This window comes from Mustela lutreola, chromosome 4 (genome assembly GCF_030435805.1).
Source record: "Mustela lutreola isolate mMusLut2 chromosome 4, mMusLut2.pri, whole genome shotgun sequence".
Classification (NCBI taxonomy): Eukaryota; Metazoa; Chordata; class Mammalia; order Carnivora; family Mustelidae; genus Mustela; species Mustela lutreola.
The window spans coordinates 198,509,651-198,529,331 of NC_081293.1; the positions used below are offsets into that span (position 1 = coordinate 198,509,651).

The following is a 19,681-nucleotide window of genomic DNA, read 5'->3' on the forward strand; positions in this document are numbered from 1 at the left end:
ATTTGAAATGGCTGTTGCCTTCTCCATTTTAAAATGGGAACGATAAAGCTCAGATATTAAATAATATTTAATTGATTTAATAATCAAAAGGGACCTTATCCCAGGATCTTTGATCCAACTTTCATATGTATACGATGTGTAATATAATGTGACTATATTACGTTTACTAAGTGCTATGTACCTTGAAGAGAGGGAAAAGCACTATGTGCCGAAATAAATCATGACAACATTTATAGGCGTTATTTGTAGAATATATTGGACTAGGCTTCCAAAGAAGATTAGGGTCTACTTGACGGGATGGAGAGAGAGTCCTCCAGGTGTTTCTAGGGAACAGAGTAAGTGAAATGAGATGTATGGTTTTATGGGAATAAGCAGTCACAGGAAATGAAGCCAGGGAGTAGAGTGGAGATAAAATTCTCATTTGAAAGTAAAAAAATAATTCCATCTCATGCTTTATAGTCCTGACAAGGAGATCTTCTTGATTTCCTATAAGACTGACCAGGTGGTTAATTCTTCCACATACCACAGCCATGGCATTTAATATTTATGGTGTTAATTCTGTCCTTTCTAAGTGGCTTGTCTCCTCCCCACACACTGTGCAGTCCCGGGAAGTGGGGGCCAAGCCTCATCAAAGATTAATGGCCCAGAGATACGCCTTTAGTAAAACCACTCAAGTGAGTTTTGGGCTTATAGCCCCAGCCCAGGAGAACACCCCCATCCTAAAGTCAAAGCAGTGGGAACTGGTGGGGGGCTTCATCTCCTCATCTATAACCTGGTGTGGAAGGGGTCTCTGAGCCCAGAGAGGAGAGGCTGCCTGCTTGAAGCTAGATATCTCACGGGTCGGTGATGTCACTTTGCTGAACTTCTCTGAGCTCCAAGCTTAGGGATAAGGTGCTCTGTGGGATGTGGTGGGGAGGTCATGAGTCAGCTTCTCTGAATGGAATACCATGTGTCCCCAAACTCTTAATTCCTTTGTCAGCTTAAAGAATCTTTTTTCCTTTTTTGTTTTGGTGGGGGGTCTCAGTCCACAAAATGTTGTGGATATTATGCTTCCTAAGTGTGGCTATGAAGTAAACATAGAAATAGAATTTAAATAAAACTGTGATTCATAACAGGCAATTAGGGCCGTAGCGTGAGAAGTAGGCCACCTCTGGAGGTATGTACTGAAAAATAGCTTCCATTCTTGGAAGAGTTCTGAGGCACCCCTGAAAGATGGCTGTTCAGCCTCAACTTGAACCGTTCTTGTTATCGGGGGTTCCTGCCTCGCCAGCTGCCTCAGCAACATGGCGGCAGGGCTGGAGTTGTTCCAAGTTCACGAGATCGAGTTTGCCTCAGTAAAGAAAGGATTTGCTGATGTTCCTTAAGGGAAGCTGAGAATGGCTGAGGCTTAGGAATGATGTTGATATTGTGGAATATTACAGAATTAAAAATGTCTCATACAAATGAGCCGTGTTCAGGGATGCTGGAAAAGCATCCTTGGGTTCATGACCAAGGTAATACAGAATAACACTGAACTTGAAAAATAAAGGTGAAAATAGGAAGTGTGGGTAGGGAAATGGTAAGAAGAATATTGTGAAAATCAGGGTGGAGGCAAAACCAGCTAGCAGCGAAGCCGGCTAGCATTCGGACGACAGGACTCTGCTAAGACTAGCTCACCTCCCACTCTGAGGCGCTTCTCATCCACTAGAGCATTTCTCCTGGCCTCATTATGCTGCCTTGTCACTATGAGCTTATGGTAAGAAAGAAAATTTACCCTTTTAGGCGAGTATCTGGCAGGTGGAGACGAGATTCATTACTCCAAGAAATGCACAATCTTGCTTCTGTCGACCTAAAGAAAGTGAAATGTTTTCTTCTGGAAATATAATCAGGGTGGCTGTTCCATCACAGGTATATGCTTCCACTTTCTCTCCAAAGGAGTTTTTCCCCCTACTTGGAGATGTTGCAGGACCCATTAATTTGATACAATGTAGGTTGGTATAAATAATATTGCTTTCTGCAATAACTAGATAGAAAATGTTGAATTTAATATAATGGGCTTAGGGAAACCATTTTCCATCTTCTCCAACTAATTGGACATGATAACGTGTTAATTGCAAGTGTACTGATAATGCCAAGGGATTCAGAAACAAATGCAATGACTTTAAAAAGAAGATTCAATTTCTGTTTGTGCATTTCCACCCCATGGAGTTTCTGTGATGATCTCCTTTCCAAGGTGAGTAAGACTCCTCTATGATGTCTATTTAGGTACATAATGGAGCAGCAGATAAGGAATATAAGGGTAGATTAGGGTTTTACCCTCATTTTCATCTCTTGGACATGTAGCCAACTGGAGGAAATTGCAGGATATCTGTGTTCTTATTTTTTTCCCCCATATACTCTACATACATTCTCTTTATGTTTATATATCTTCAGGGAACTACAGATTCCTTAAGCAGTTGTCAGATGTGCGGTTTGCTTGGGGTCCTAGAGCTGCAGCACCCTAGTATCCTCATTTCTAAGATCACAAAGCTGCGGTCCTCTTCTCCAAGTGAGCGCGGAAAGGCTCTGAGCTGGAGAAGCAGCGAGACTGGGAGGGGAGGAGGTGTTCTTTGTGGGCTGCCAGTGAGGAGACTGGTCTGGCCATGACTTTATTCCTCCACCCTTACTGAGGGGTCAGTGTCCAGCCAAACACCATAGAGGAGAGAGCCACATCTTACTTTTCTGAACTCATCAAGCAGTTGTTTACTGAGCTTCTGCTGTCCAGGGTGCTGAGCTGGGTCGGGCGCAGAAAAAGAAAGGCGCAAACAGGACCCTCGCACTGCGGGCAGGAACAACAGTGGGTCATGAACAGGACTCGAGGCGCAGAGTGTTTCCCCGCTGGAGCCTGGAGCTTTCCCGGCACTGGAAGCAGGGACGGTGCTCAGGCAGGAAGGATGCAGGAAGGTGGAGAACCCAGGCTTCGCCTCGGCTGCTGCTGGGGAGTGGTTTTCTCTGTCATCACGAACCAGTGGGCAGCTTTGCCTACAGTCAGCTCACCTTTTAAGTCTCTATTTCTCCCTTTCCAGTGTTTCCTCCTTTTCCCGAACAAGGACTCGAGAAAGGGAGAAATCCACAGAGAGAAATGACACGTTTTGGTCAGCTGTGCTCTGTAAATTAGGTTTGTGAAAGCCCAGCCTATTCACAGTCTCGTTAGTGAGTTCCAGTGGGCTCATGTTCGGTCCTGGAGTTCCTTCCCATTTCTTTCATTTCAAAAGGTGAGAGGTTAATTTCTTGCTTTTAAAAAATTAATAGCCACTAACTGGATCCACAATAAAGGCAAAACAGAGCTAATATTATTATGAATTGTTGACATGGTTCTCTTTTGGGGAGAATGTACAGCAGCACAAAGGCGATGGTGGGTATTTTTTAATCCCACTTTTTAACACGGACTCTCGTTGCACCAGATTTACACACAGCTGGCAAACTGTGACCAGAGAATATGTTGCCAAAACAACCAAGCAGCCTGATTTGAAATCCAGTTAATTCAGTGGTCAACATCGGGGATGAGGGGAGTCCATTGGGGAGCAAGGCTGCAGTGGAAATAATGTTGGATTAAGTGTCAAGAGATCTGGCTTCTAACCGGCATCTAATAAAACCTCGTGTCCCTGGAGCAGTTACTCCCTTTCTCTGTTGTATCTGTTGAGAGAGTGTTAACACCTACAGCTCTAGTTATCTGTCTCGGCTTCCATCGCATCCTCTGGTTCTAAGTGGGTCTGCTGGTTCCAGATGAGTCAGTGGCCTGCTTCGGTTCAAGGGCAGAGGAAGCAGCTCCAGTCCTCCCTGGGGGAGCGGGTGGGTTTTCCAGGTGCATTTAGAATGGGAGATACCCTTTTCAGCCATTTAGAGAAAACACATGCTTCCAATCTAAGCTGCCATTTTTAATGCTTTATCATTGCTTCAGAGTATGGATTATGTATCCTTTTTGTAGTTTTTTCAAAATTTGCACCTGCTCAAACATCTTTTTGGTGGTGCCTTCTTGCACACTTCTCTTTCTCTCTCTCTCTAATTAATATATGTATTTATGTATTTACTTATGTATTTAATTAATTTTTGAATTTTTATTTACTTCTCCCCAGCTTTGTTGAGATATAATTGACTTATAGCGTTGTGTGAGTTTAAGGTACACAGTGTGTGGATTTGATACATTTATAGATTGCAAAATGATTATCCCCATAGTGTGTCACTAATTCCTCCATCATGTCACATAATTACCATTTCTTTTTCATGGTGAGCATATTTAAAATCTACTCTCCTAGTGATATACGAGTGCATGATACAGCATTATTAGCTAACATCACCAAGCTGTACATTAGATTTCCAGAATTTATTAATCTTGTAAGTGGAAGTCTGCATAGGTTTTTGATGTTTGTTTAAAATCCAGCCGAGGCCATATCATGAAGGACAAAGCTTTTACAGTCTTGAAAACTAGGTTTGCTAGATAAGTTATCAGATACATATGAAATATCTGCTTTTAGCTGGCCCGCGCAGTTCCCTAAGGACAGCGGTGATTGCGTTAAATCCTCGCTAGTATCCACCGGCTTCCAAATCGTGAGAGCTTCTCTCCTGAGAAATTATTGTATTTGCCTCCTTAGTGAGAAACAGAATTACTTAAAAATCCCTCTGGCCTTCCTTCCAGTGAAGGTAGTGCAGTGGGAGACAAAGACACCTGCGTGTTCGGGTTGCCCGGAGTCCCACGGAGCTCTCTGCAGCTGTTCTCGTCAGTGGGATTTCCGTCCTCAGCTGTACGTCCCCCCAGGGAGGCTTCATTTTGTGGTGGTGCAGCGTTCAGCCGGGGGGTCCGACAGCCCAGATTCTTCACCTCCCCTCTCCGCAGACGTGCCCTGACGTTTCCTTATCCATAGAAAAGCGCAGTGATAGAAGCCGCGGACAGCTTCCACGAGGATGAACGATAGCCCAGAGCACTTAGCGCCACACCCAGCATCAGAACTATTTGGTGGCCGCTGATGTTATTAGTTTTATTTCATCCTCATTATTATCCTGTGTGTCTTGGCACCTGTCAGTCATTCAGCAGGTTTCCCTGCTCTCAGAATTCTTGACAGCTGGGAGACCCTGTGTTTCTCTTGGGTCCCATCTGTAGGGAGCAGCTCATGATAGAGACATGGAGAAGTCTCCTGATGTGGCTGTCTGCGAATGCCGACCGCCCCTCATGGGGCTGCTCCGTTACTGCACACGCCAGTGTCCGAAAAGGGCTGGTGTAGAACGTAAAGTGCTGGCCATCACTTTACTGTTGAGACCGGAGTGGGGACTCGCCCGTGGCTCTACTCCCTCCCCTAGTTCCTGTCCCTGAGGAGTTCCATCTGCTGGGAATAGACCTTTGAGAAGTAGCATTATGGGAGCCCATTTCTAATATTTTACCCTGAAGGAAGATTGCAGGGCATATGATGAAGCTGAAGACCCCTACGTAGCCTTTGGGGTAAGTGTGCCGACACTGGTTTAGAGCCATTGGGGGGAATACGGTAGACACAGCTACCCTATCTGAATGGGAAGCCAACAACCCAAATTTCTATCACCTTCTCTTCCTGAGTTCAAAACAGCCGATTTCATCCACCTTTTCTCCAGTGGCATGATTTCCAGAATTCTCTTCAGTCTGGTTTTCTAATTAGTCCTTACTGTAGAATTGGTCTGAGCGAAATAGAGTGCGTGACCTTTCCTCATCCTCTGGGAATGACGTACCTATGACTGCATTCTGAGATGACATCGATTGCGAAGTAACGTTATGACATTGTGACCTCACTGCCGGGAAATGGGGAGTTCTCGGTTGATGCTGACTGTTGTCAAGCCACATACCCTGCGTTGTGTCCTGCAACTGATGTTTTGAACCTAACGCAGGCCTTCCTATTAACGAGTAAGATGCTCTTCTGACCTATGACATTTTTACTGGTCCTGGTTCCGTGCACTTGCAACAGCATCGCCCTTCTGGTCCTTCACAGCACTCTGTGCTGAACGTAGGCTGAACCTAGAAACCCAGATCAGCCCTCAAAGTAATTCCTGGCCTTGGAATACCCCAGGATAACGCTTCACACACACACACACACACACACACACACACACACGTGTACTTCCACGTAGCCACTCTATGAAAACTTGTGCAAAAAGTAACACATTATTCATGTAAAAGAATTCATATTAGGGAAAAAAACCCCTCTATCTTGACATTTTGCAAAATGGCGAGTTGGTGCATTAACATGGTTAGACGGATTTCAGAGCTTTACATTAGCACACAACCTTCATGGCTGTTTCCCTCTAACTAGCTGAAGCTGTTCCTCACTTACCTCCTCAGCGAGTCACCACCTCGGCAGGGCCCCCGTGGACAGCGGACAGCAGGGTGGCAGCCTTGCTCCCCCATCCTTCCTGGCTTCTGCCACTTTGTTTCCTTCAGCCACTCGACTGTGGCTGCCGTGTTTCCTTCTGTTTCTTGAACAGGGCGCTGAGTTTCCTTCTCAGGACCTTCCATCTGGGACACCCCCGTCCCCCTCTTCTCCAGTCTTTGTAGGGACGGACTCGTTCTCAGCACTCGGATCCAGCGTCAAAGGCCAGCCCTTGCTCGGGGCTTCCCTTGAGCCCCTGAGTGACCTCCCCACCCACTTAAACTCTGTCCCCTTTATTGGAGATGCCAAGCCAGAACCTCGACTCACCTTCATAGAACTTTTCACTGAGATGACCACCGCTGTTGTTTCTTCGCAGGCAGTGCCTCGTGGTGCCTGCTTCCCTGGTGTAATCATCAATTACTCTCAAAAGTGTTCTGGCTTAGATATTACATGATGCAGATACCATGTTTATCACTTCTAGAGATGACACTTATTTTTCTATATTGTTCTTTGGTCTCTCTTCACCAGACTGTATGAGCAGAGGACTCTGTGCTGGGCAATTATCCAGGCACTGGGATGACAACAGTGAATAAAAAAATCATAAGACTCCATAAATATTTTTTGATAGAACCAATTAAATAAATAAATAAATAAATGAGCTATAGTCTCATAATGTGCACAGACTCATAAATGGACTTCAGTGGACATTCTGGTTCAGGTCTTATATTATGGTTATTTGGATTATACTCCAAATAATATAGAAGTAGGATAAACTCACCCTCATGTAAAGGAATGAAATTGCAAAGTAATTATCAGGAAGTTTACTGAAAAAGAACTTTATTTGAGAGGTCTCTCCTACTACACTGCGCAAAACTTCCCCAAGAGGCAGTGGCTTATCTATTAGTGGCTGACGCCCTCTCTCTACCTTTGCCGTGTTTTCTTTTAGTATCTGGCCTTGGTATACGACCAGTTATTCTAGGTAACTCGGGCAGCATTCTTGCAAACAGCAAAGGTGCCTGCTTGGAGTCCTTTTCGGCAAATAAAGTGTATGAGATACATCCCAATCAAGAAAATCAGCAGAGAATTTCTGTCTGAACATAAAGATAAATATTAACATGGAGTAAAAAGGTGTCCAGTTCCCCCCCCCCCCCAAATTATGCCAGGATTCTTCAGGCATTTCCCACTTTGTTTTTGACTCGGGAGGACGTCAGTCACGAATGGAAGTCTGCGTTGGAAGTCTGGGGATCTGGGATGATGAAGGAGCAGAACACGCATTAATTTGTGCACTGTGATCTGTATGCTCTGCAGGGATGGGCAGACACGGCAGGCGAGAGAAGTGTGGCACCTGTTTATTATTTAGGAGCAGGACTTTGTTCAGCCACAGAGAATAGTAATACAGGGGCCACGGCCAGCCTTTGTAAGTGGAGCCTTTCTGTGAATTAAGAAGAGATTCTCCTGGGCATCTGGGTGGCTCAGTCATTTAAGCGTCTGCCTTCAGCTCAGGTCATGATCCCAGTGTCCTGGGATGGAGCCTCACATCAGGCTCCCTGCTCACCGGGGCGCCTGCTTCTCCCTCCCTGTGCTTGTCCCCTTGGCTTGGAAACTCGGAAACTTGGAAACAGCTCGCCACCTACCTCTCTTCACGTGGAAGCCCTTAGAAATGGGTGCACATTAGGTAGCAAAGAATTTTATTTTCGGTGCTGCGTAAAACAGATTGAAATTCAAATTTATCCTGGTAACAATTTAAATCTACATTTGGTTCTTTCCCGTCCCATCCATGCCTGGACACTAAGCCGAGCATCACCCGTCGGGCTGCAGGAAGCTGCAGGGACCACACACCTGCCCTGACAGTGAGGACAGTTCGGGTAAGTTACATAATCGTAGGGTTTCATTTTCTTTTCGTAATTTTAGGTATTTTTAAAAGCAACATAGACCTACAGAGAAAACCTAAGTGAGCTAAATCCCAGTAAGAACAGAACTAAATTCTAGTGAGAGACAAGCCCTTCCTAGAACAAAGAGAAGCCGTGGCTGCTTTTATCCTCGGCACATTTCTCTTCACCTCAGAAATGGTAGGATGTTGTTCTCAAACATTCTTTTTTTTTTTTAAAGATTTCGTTTATTTATTAGACCGCATGAGCAGGGGGAGGGGCAGAGGGAGAGGGAGAAGCAGCTCCCCACAGGACCCTGAGATCATGACCGGAGCCGAAGGCAGTCACGTCACCAACTGAGCCACCCAGGCGTTGCTGCTCCCAAATGTCTTTTAAACTTTCATCCGCCATGTGGGGCCGACGTGATGGTTCTGAGGGACCTCAGGATGCCTGGTCTCAGAGTGAATCCACACGGACCCCCCAAACCTTTCTCATGAGCCCTTCACTGAAAGCATGGTAGCAGCACCCAGGGCTGAGGGGAGGCCAGGAGGGTAGAGTGGGTCCCCAGGGTACACACGGCACGGTCCTACTGAAGGCTTCGGGGAGGGCAGAACCGCGAGCCATTCTCCCAAGGCAGCCTTTACCTAGGCAAGGCAGCAGCAAGTCAAAGTCTGTTGTAGAAGGACGGAGCCCAGGCTCCTGAGGCTGAGGAACCAGGCTGCTGGCTTGTAAATCCTGGAGAGAAGCTCAGAATCTTACCAGTTTTCAGATCCTAAGCCTCACTGACAGGAACGTCTTGCTCCAGCCCTCAAACCATTCGAAGCCAGTGGTGAACTGAATCCAATTAAAGCCACAACAAAGCTCAGACAGCCCGGTCACAGATGTGTTTGGTTCAGCTTCTAACGCTTTCCAAGGAACAAATACTATCTATTTGCTTCTCAATTATTCTTTTACATGAAAAGTACAGAATGAGATTTGAAAAACTAAAGAGACAAGCAGAGGCAAGAAAACGTGATCCATTAGCAGAAAAAAAAAAAAAAATCAGCCGTTGAATCAGGCCCAGAGACATAGCTTATGGAATGAGCAGGAATGGGCTATAAAGTGACCCCAGGAAATGTGTTGGGAGATTAAAAGGGAAAGATGAACATTACATAGAAGGAGACGGAGAATTTCAGCAGAGAAGTAAAAGCAGTGGAAATTCTAACTAGGAACTGTTTTCATTTGTATGCACTTGGTAATGTTAGGAGCTCCAAAGCATGTGAGACAAACACCAGCAGAAGTCAGTCTCTGTTGGAGAATGGAGAAATATAAAAATCCACAATCAGAGCAGGAGTTTCTCAACATCCCTCTCAGTAATTGAAAAAAATAACTAGGCAAAGTCATAAAGATACAGGGGATTTGAACATGACTGTCAACCATCTTAGCCTAACTAACACCCACGCTGCTCACAAGATACAAATATATTTACAGACATTTACCAACAGCAGCCGTAGTGGTTTTAAAAGAGTGACGTTGGGGCCCGGCTAGCTCAGTCGGTAGAGCATGAGACTCTTAAAAGAGTGACGTTGGGGTGCCTGGGGGGCTTAGTGGGTTAAGCCTCTGCCTTCAGCTCAGGTCATGATCTCAGGGTCCTGGGATCGAGCCCCATGTCGGGCTCTCTGCTCAGCGGGGAGCCTGCTTCCTCCTCTCTCTCTCCCTGCCTCTCTGCCTACTTGTGATCTCTCTCAAATAAATAAGTAAATAAAATCTTAAAAAAAAATAAAAGAGTGACGTCATAGAAAGTGCATTCTCTTGAGTCCGTTAGGGACCAGGGCACCAAGCCCCAGAACGCTGCATGTGGGGCGCTTCCCATTGAATGTTCTTGCTAAACTGCTTCTCTCACAGACCAGAACCGGGATGCGACCCTGTATACAAGCCCCACTAAAACAGAGGACCCCAGCTCCAAAAAGCACCAGGGAGCTGCCTGGGTCACCTGCCAATCAGGATGAGGCCCTTCCATCAGGAAAAGACAAATCCACAATGAGATCCCACCTCACACCAGTCAGAACGGCTAAAATTAACAAGTCAGGAAACGACAGGTGTTGGTGAGGATGTGGAGAAAGGGAACCCTCCTCCACTGTTGGTGGGAATGAATGCAAGCTGGTGCAGCCACTCTGGAAAACAGCATGGAGGTTCCTCAAAAAGTTGAAAATAGAGCTACTCTATGAGTTTTTTTTTTTTTTTTTAACTATTGCACTACTGGGTTTTTACCCAAAGGATACAAAAAAAGATTCAAGGGGGTACATGCGTCCCACTATTTATAGCAACAATGTCCACAGCAGACCAAATATGGAAAGAACCCAGGTGTCCATCAAGAGATGAATGGATAAAGATGTGGTGTAGAATACTACACAGTCATCAAAAAGAATGACCTTTTGCATGGAACTAGAGGGTGCTATGCTAAGTGAAGTAAGTCAGTCAGAGAAAGACAACCATAGGATTTCATATGTGGAATTTAAGAAAACAGATCACGGGGAAGGGAAGGAAAAATAAAATAAGATTAAAACAGGGAGGCAAACTATAAGAGACTCTTGACTCCAGGAAACAAGCGGAATGTTGCTGGAGGGGAGGTGGGTGGGGGATGGGGTCACGGAGACGGACACAAAGGAGGGCGCGCGATGTGACGAGCCCCTGAAGAATGACTGAATTCGACCTCTGAAACTAATAATACGCTATGTGTTAACTGAATTGAATTTAAATAAAAAATTAAAAAATAAAAAAAAAGGATGAAGCCCTTCCAACCAATCAGGATGAGGCAATCCTTCCCTCTTCCATCATTAGCATATGGGACCAGAGTAGGCACCCCCCAGGCACTGTCTCCGTATAAGCAGGGTCTCCCCTCTGTCCCGGGAGGCCAGGCTGACTGCTCGGTGTCCATGCTGTGTCTTCCTTCAGCTCACCTGTAGCCCCAATAAAAGCTGGCCTGTGCCTTTGACTTTGGGGTCCTGCAACACTCTGACCATAAATGTTAAAAAAAAACATCGATAATATGATATCTGGAAAAGCTCAAATGGGAAATGACGCAGCAAAAGGAAAAAAGAAACAAAACCCAAAAAGAATCTGTGAGTCAAAGGGTTTTACAAATGAAAACAGAATATTTAGAGCCTGAATGACCGTGAAAACTCGACATACCAAGTGCCAACACAGTCACGCCAGTGCCACAGAGGAAATAGATGACCTGTACACCCACAGCGTTGATCTCTTACCTTTTCCTTTTTGTACAAACTTCCTTGTCGAGAAGCTAGGAAAAGAAGAGCATTGGGAACCCGAAATATGTCAAAGATGGAAAAAAATTAAGGTAAGAGCAGAAATCAGTAAAACAGAGACAGCTGATGCCCCGAGGACCAGAAGGGGACACGTGGAAAAGATTTACGAAATTGATGAACCCCAAGCCAGATTAATCAGTAAAAAAGAAGGAAGAAACAAGGCACAGGTAATCAGTGTGAGAAGATTTTAAAGGACTATCAGTAAATCGATTACAGACAATCTGGAGATGAAATGCGATATAGGGACAACACATGCCAACACAGTCCACAGTAACAGGGGAAGGGGCAAGCTTCCTTCATGAAGATGATGACCAGCGGAAAGGAGGTCTGGAAACCGGTACATGCATGTATGTCTAAGTTTGAAGAGAGATCTTTCAACAAAGACCGTCTGAGGCTTGGCTGACTTCACTAGTGGATTCCATCAAAGACTTAAAGAGAAATGTTACCCTTGTACATTTTTCTTCCAGAAAAGGCAGGAGGAGGAAGTGATTCCCATGATTTTTATGAAGCTGGCACAAGCATGAGACCGGAAACCTCACCGGGATGTTTCTAGAAAAGAAAATCAGGGATGACAGCCCTCCACAGCCATGCTGATATAAGCAAGGACAGTGGTGGTTTTGGGGTGTGTGGGGGGGGCATTTTTTGGGTGAGATTAATTCCTGAAAAGAGGCTCTTTTCTGGATATGGTAGGATTCTACGTTTTTATTTTCTTGATAGTTAAATGGATGCATACAATTGCCATTTTCAGTGAACGATACACTTAAAATGTGTGCATTTTATTATATGAAAACTTACTTCAGTGAAAACAGAGTGAAGTAATTATGGAAAGGATGCACTTTTCAACAAAGAGAAATGCTTCAGGAGCGCACGTCCCTTGGAAATCGTGTGCGTGTGCTGCTTTATTAACAACAGGCGGGTTCGTGGTCACAATAAATGCATCACATTTGTGATGTGATTCCCAAACTCCGAGAGGATAGATGCCTTACTCCAGGCTTTCATCGGTTAGCGTGTGGCAAAACCAGGAATGGAACTCAAGTTCTTTGCCACTTAGTTTTGGCTTTCCCCCAAAAGACCCCTTCGCTAGTGCACTGCCCTTCCCTCGGGGACCCCTGCCATAGCACCTGCTGCCGTTGGGTGCTCCGGAGTCCTTGGTTTTGTTCTGAGCCTCTGAACATCATTGGCTGGTAATGGGAACAACAGCCTGTAACACATGATCATAATTTTATAGCAATGCATGCACTTAGAATTCTGACTTACTTAAGATTCACCCAATTACCTGAATTAAAATATTTTCTTTGCCTTCACTGAGGGATGTGGGAGAGGTGCTTTGGTATATCCCCATGGAAACGGCAGCTTCCCCCCATTGTGATGTCTGCTGCCCGGCACTGCGCTTTTTGCTTTCTCCCTCAGACTCCATCCATCACTGGTCTCAGTGTTTTCCTGCTCATGGGTAGAGGAGAAATTACTTCTTATTCATCTTGTATCCCAGACTTATTATAGTGTCTGGCACTCAAGACATACTTCCTGAATGACTAAGCAAGCCGGGCAGATGCCTTCGGGGAAACCGTTACCTCCTGGTCTGCCGTCTGTCACCACAACTGCATTGATACGTTGATTAATAATTTGTCTGGAAGTAAAGATCCTTTATGATGGAGTTGATGATATTAAAAGTAATGTTTTCATTGTGCTAGCTAGTGTGCATTGTTAAGCTTTCTTGTTTATCGGGCAGTACACAGTACGGGCCGAGGCTGTGGGGTGTAGTCCGCTGTGCCGTCTGCCAAGGGTTATGAACGAATTGTAGGAGGCGCTCAGTTGTTGAATGAACAAATGCATTTCTACAGTTACGTAATGCACAGTTCTGCAGACATACCCGTCTTTCTCTCTACTGGTTGTGATTTTCGTGCCTTGTTAATACTTCCTTGGGTACCCCAAGGCATCGTCTTCCATTTTGGGGTAAGATTTCAGGGTTTGTTGTTTATATACAGTAGTTAACTCATTACACAATTATTTTCAGTGATGGTGCGATGTGGATATTAGCCTTTTTACATATGCATAATCAATATTCCCAGCACTGTGTATTGAAAAGCTTTAGTATTTCTTTGGTTTGTAATGTCATTCATCAATGTTCTATCTATTAGCAGGCAATTCTGTATACTCTTTATTCTTTTCCATTAGCTATGTTGGCATTGATAGTGTTTTAATTACTACTGTTTTATAATGTCTTGGTACCTAGTAAGAAATTTTTATTCTATTTTTTTTCTGCTCTTGATCTTTCTTCCTAAATGCTTTCAAAACGCAAATTGACTTCCTGGATTCTGCCCACTGGGAGGATTTCCCTTTGCTGTTGGGTTTTATAGCCTTTCCTCTTCGGGGCTGTTGTACATTTGGCTGGTTCTGTGTATATTTTGCAAACCCATCTGTAAAGCAAGGTTACCCTTTTTGTTAGCTTTTCATCAGGAACCCCCATGAGGCCACAGGTATTTGTTGAGGGCAAAGCAGTACACACAACAATAGGCACAATTGCCAGGTGAGTGAACGAACCACTAGCACCTAGCTACACACCTAGCTCACACCTGTTCTGATACATACCATTTCCATGGATAATTGAATATTACAGTTAATCTCCAATCTTATGACTTGGTTGATCAGAAAAAACACAGTTTGATGGACAGTTCAGGTGGCACAATTAATTGGTGTCTTATGGTTAAATGAGGTTTCTACCAAGGTCAATAGGAGGCCAGGAACAGCTTACCAAATTGAGATGGTTGTTGGCAGAAGAGGGCAAGGCTCCGTTCCAGGCCCAGGGGACCATGCAGTGATCTTGCACTGGGATTTGTCAGAATCTCTATGAGATGCATCATCTGTCTATATCCCACAGGAAATAGCACTGCATGCATCGACGCACAGCCCTTAGGGACAAGATGGCTAGAACTAAAGACAGTTATCATATGATATCACTGATATGAGGAATTTGAGAAACGAGACAGAGGATTATAGGGGAAGGGAGGGGAAAAATGAAACAAGATGAAACCAGAGAGGGAAACAGACCATAAGAGACTCTTAGTTTCAGGAGACAAACTGAGGGTTGCTGGAGGGGAGGGAGGGTAGAGAGGGGGTAGGGTGGGTGGGGGAGGGACATCGGGGAGGGCATGTGCTATGGTGAGTGCCATGAATAGTGTAAGGCTGATGATTCACAGACCTGTACCCCTGAAACAAATAATACGTTGTACGTTAATAAAAAAAAAAAAAAAACCTCTCTGCCCTGAAACCAGCTATCTTCAAGGTTATTCAGTAACTGTATTTAGGAGCAGACTATATATCCGATTTGCAGCCTCCAAGATGTAAAAAGTCCATTGAGAGTTGTGTCTATGACTTGGAAATGGCTGCTACAAAGTGTAACAGTATCTCTCCCACTTTAGAGGCCCTCCTGACCTTCTCAGCTGTTGCCTCTAGAAACACTGTTGATGTGGTAGGACACTGTGGATGTGGTAGGACACTGTGGATGTGGTAGGTCTTCAAGCTTTGGAGAGGTTTCTCCCTCACCTTCTCTCATGCCTGCGTCTTCCTCTCGTCAGATCCCGTGAGTACAGTGTCCTCAAGGTAACGCGATATTTGAGATATGAAGACATTCAGGTTCCCTCTGGTCTACCTTCTGAGAAAGCAGGAGAGCTGGCACAGACATGAGGTAGGAGCGTGGCAGTGGGCTGACGCTCGATCCATGAGAACCGCCGGGTTTCTGAGCCTCCTGACTAAGAGAAATGGGGAAGTTACGGGCCAGGTCCACGCCCTGGGTGCTGGGGCAATGCTGGCTCGCTTCAGTGAAGGTGCCCGTTCAGAACCACCGCGAGGGTGGACAGCGCCCCTGATTAAGGTGCGGTGACCAGCGTCCTTCCCTCTGTCTTGGCTGGAGTTCTCAGCATTCGGACAGGAAAGGCAGAAGCACTGATGCCTAAGGCATGTGGTATCGGTTTGGGTTTACAATTTTGGTAAAGGAAAGGCAGTTCCCAGAGCTTTCTGTTGGCTTTCCCTACTCTAAGAGCCCTCATTCCACAGGTCAGGGAATCTGCGTGGGGGTTCTGCTAGTGATGAAGCATCCTTACACTCTGGTGCGGGGGGGTGTCCACTGTTCTCTGGACTCCCTGTGACAGAGTGTCAAGCTGAGGACATGTGTTGCTTGACATCCACAAACCCTCCTGGGGGCACATTCATTAGCTTACCTGATAATTAGCCTCAGCCCAGAGCGGAAGCTAATACCTTCAGGGGCTTCTCTGTCTTCCTTTTGGCCAGTAAAGTATCCATCCTTGTGATATGGTTTCAGGTTTCAGTCATGAGGTTTAGAGATCGCTTCCTGCATATTCTTGTGGCCACACACGTGCAGGAGGCCAGGAGAGGCTCCAGCGAGGGCACATGGCACACTGGAGCGGGGGAGGGGTAGGCTTCGAGAACCTCCTGGAGAGCATTCCCGGGCTTGCCTCCCGCTGGCCCATCCCAGGGCCCTGACATTTCAGATGGTCTCATGCCCTTCTCCACACCGCCGAGAGTGTCTGCCAGGCCGGTGGGGCCTTCAGCCAGTCGTGAGCAGAGGCAAAAGAGGAGACAGGTGCCTAGGACTGGAGCCGAAGGAGGAGGAAAAGTCCTAGGCCACGGGGCTATGTCCAAAATGAAGAAGCGAGAGGCGGGAAGGATGGGAGAGTAAAGACCCAGACGGGCTGCAATGGGTCGCGCGGGAGGGGAGGTCATTTTGTTCATCTGAGAACATGCGGGGGATGAAGCTGCTGGACCAAGGGGAAGGGTGGCGGGGCATTTTGGAGGAGGTAAAACGGGACGTGGGAAGTGCTGTTGGGTTCAGAAGCTGGATGACCTTTAACAACTTTTGAGAGTTGCCCGGAGAGATCGACGTTAATGTGATTTACCTCTTGTTTATACTAACAGGTAGATAGATAAACAGGTGTACACAAGACCGAGTTCTGCCGGTGGGAACCGCATGCGTACGGCTTCAATAGCAAGCCAGCAGGGATGGCTCTCGGTCCTCCCGGAGAGGTTTCTGTCCCGCGGAGAGGAGACCCCGGCTGGGGGCTGGGCACCACAGCCTCCGCAAGGGCAGCTGAACATCAGAACGGGCGCCGGGCAACCTCTGCAGACGTCCCAGGTGCGCTCACACGCCGTCCTCCCCTAGGTCCTTACTGGCCTGAAGCGGAGGGAGGCGTCTTCCTCTCCCGCTGCCTGCGGAGAAGGTGGCACCGACGGGCTTGCCCCTCTGCAGAGCCCAGAATTGGCCACCAGGAGGCAGTGTTGCCTCTTCTCAGACTCAGGGATGGAGGCCCACCTGGGAAGAGCGGATTCCAGACTCTTCCAGGTGATGGAGGGTGACCGAGGGGAGAAGGGAGAGGGGAGCCGGAACGGGCGGCAAGCGCTTGTGTGCAGCGTGGGGACCGGGAGGACGCAGGAAATCAAGAGTTTCTTCAGGCCTCCTGACGTGAAGAGCCAGGCTGCTCGCAGCACCGACGCGTTCCCGTGTCCTGCGATGTTCCGGGCGGTCTTTCCCTCGGCCACGAGCCTGTGCATCGAATGGGGGAGCAGGGCCTCGGACGCTTGCCCGCACGCTGCCTCTGGAGGCCCACGGGCGACTTCAGCTGCGCGGCCTGGACCGAGCCTTGACACTGCCCACGGACCTGAGATCCGCGTCTCCGGCATGCCGGCCCTGCTTGGAGATGCACATGTTTGCAAGGAAAAGATGGACATGACCTTCTCTTATGTATTGATTCAGTGACAGGGCACCCACGGAGGTGGGGGAAGGGGAGAGGGGGAGAGAGAGTCAGGCGTGGAGCGTGAGATCATGGCCTAAGCCAAAGTCCAGAATCAGACGGTCAGCCGCCTGAGCCACCCAGCGCCCCTCCTCTTCTGCGATGTCCAACCTTGTTGGGTGGAGGAAGCGGGACGGCGCACAGAGATCTGCTCGCTGAGCCTCCAGGCTGGGTGCAAAGTGGCCAACGTGCCGCCGAAGTCGCACCCTGGACAGCTGCCCATGTGCTCAGACTGGGGACCTGCCGGCCAGCCCCTCGAAAGGCCGGACTGGTTGGATTGAACCTCCCCGACAGCCCTCAGGGGACTGGAAATTCTAGATGGAAAGATTCTTGTGGCTTAGCTCTCGTTCGATCTCCTCTACCAACTGCTGGCCTCGTTTGGGTCTGTGGGGTCGTGTCCTCTGGGAGTGCACGCCATGCCAACCTCTGCACACTCCACAAGCTCCGCTGAGACCTTGGGTCTGTACCTTCCGCTCATCTCAATCCGCTCGTTCCCTTACATCCCCGCCACCGGCCGCCGTCGAGCTGACCGTCCCATCCACGCCAGAGACACCGCCCGACGCCACTGGCCCTCCTCATCTCCACGGTGCTTTCCACTGTCCATTCCCTTGCTTTAGTGATGTCATAGCCTCTTGTTTTTCGGTCTGAAATCTCGGAATAGCTAACCTGCCGTCCACCCAGCTTCTCTTCTTTCGTTTCCCGCACCGACCATTCTGTCCGCTCACCAAGCGGGAAATAGCTCCGGACGCCTGGTGCCCTTCACGCGTTGGCCACACAGAGCGTTCAAGTAAATGTTTGTGAAATCACCCGCTGGAGGACTGGCCCCTGGGGTCTGCCGCTGGGAACGAGACTGGAGACCATGAAGACGATCTCAGCCAGGGGTGGTTTTGTTTTGCTCTCCGGCAGAGGCACAGAAATACTACTTTAGGGAATGTAGATATTTTCAGAAGCACAAACGTCCATAAAATTGTCTCTTCAACACATGTAACGTTTTAATACGTGCCGTCTCAGTCTCGTGAGGCAGGCAGAGCAGACACCGCTTTCCTAAGGCCTTGGTGGTAAGACGAGAGAAAATTGCGCCCCAGAGGGGTTAAATGCTTGCCAAGGTCATGTAGCCGACACGTGGTGGTACTTGGCAAGAAATAGGATCTTTCGTCTTTGACCGCAGTGCCCTTTCTTCATTGTTCCTCGTATCCCGTGACTTGCGGAGGGAACGCTGGATGGGTGTCGGCTCCCGGGTGCTGATGATGTGTCTCTCTGACCCTGGCTCCCAAAGCTGATGGGGCAGAATCCTTTGAATTTGGGCTTGGGAAAGACAGACACTAACTGAAGTGGAATTAAGTGTTTTAAAATGCATTTCCACATACTTCACCTGGAGACACTACTGACAGGTAAGTAAGATCAATCCAGAGGCATCTCTCCGCCAATGAGTAACACGTTGCTTTCGGGCAAGTAGATAAATTCTAGAAGATTGTCTTTCCCAGCTACATTTAAAAAGTTTAGTACATGAATAATTGAGCAACTTCCTGGCACACTCTGTATTTATTTGTAAGCCTGCTCTGGGCAGAAAAAGAAAAAACCATTTTGAAAACAAGTTTTGCATTAGCTCAGAGTTTGTTTGCCAGAAGCTGACATAATTACATCTGCAAAGGAACATACTGGTGTGTCTCCTTATTGTCTTTGTAGATGTACTGACGCAAAACGTACCAGGCAGATCCGAAGGGAGAGGGTCGAACTCTGGACCTCTGGGCCCCGCTTCTGTTATAACTCTGGACCTCCGTGTGCGGTGTGTGGGATCGGAAATCCGTGTGCTCATCGACTGCGGTCCTCATTAGTCTCACGACCCTGTGGTGTCAGGATCACTTTTGTACTTGCCTTTTCCCTCCAGCCAGGCCGGCGGCCGGTCCCCCCGGGGACACAGAGCTTTACCGGAGCGGAGCTCAGTGATTGTTGAGTAAGTGTCTCCTCTTCCGAGATGGTCGCAATGTCATCTTGGTGAAATTGGCGTCCGGGCTTGTGGAGAGGTAGAGAGCTGGCGTCTGACCCGTCCCGAGACAGCTGGGGCTGCCTGATCGCGTCCATTCTCCAGGCGCTTCTCGGGTCTGAGGAGGAGCGAAGGTTGAACTTGGGCGCAGAGGACAGCGGCTCCCGGTCACGTGAACCCAAGGGTGGGAATCAGGAACGTCAGCGCGGGGGGTCTGGGGAATGAGCCCCGCATCTGTTATAACACAGGCGACCCACGGTGTCTTGTTTAGACCTGGAGGTCTCACTGACCTTGCGTTCATGTCTGTTCGCCGATGACTTCCGCGCTCCTTCCACGTGCTGCTCTAGGTGAGCGGTACAGGGAAGGAAGAGAC

The 19,681-nt window shown here is 47.6% G+C and overlaps 1 long non-coding RNA gene and 1 other non-coding gene across 2 annotated transcripts in view; both read left to right on the forward strand.

Annotated features, from left to right (window-relative positions):
- LOC131829973 (uncharacterized) overlaps positions 1 to 19,268 on the forward strand; it is a 233,990-nt gene extending 214,722 nt beyond the window's left edge. The window contains exons 4-5 of the long non-coding RNA XR_009353046.1: positions 8,141 to 8,212; positions 19,011 to 19,268. This is a non-coding gene — a long non-coding RNA (uncharacterized LOC131829973). The remainder of the gene's footprint in view (positions 1 to 8,140; positions 8,213 to 19,010) is intronic.
- On the forward strand, positions 9,733 to 9,871 carry TRNAK-CUU (transfer RNA lysine (anticodon CUU)). Its single transcript has 2 exons — positions 9,733 to 9,769; positions 9,836 to 9,871. It is a non-coding gene; the product is annotated as a tRNA-Lys (tRNA).
- Positions 19,269 to 19,681: the final 413 nt, after the last annotated feature.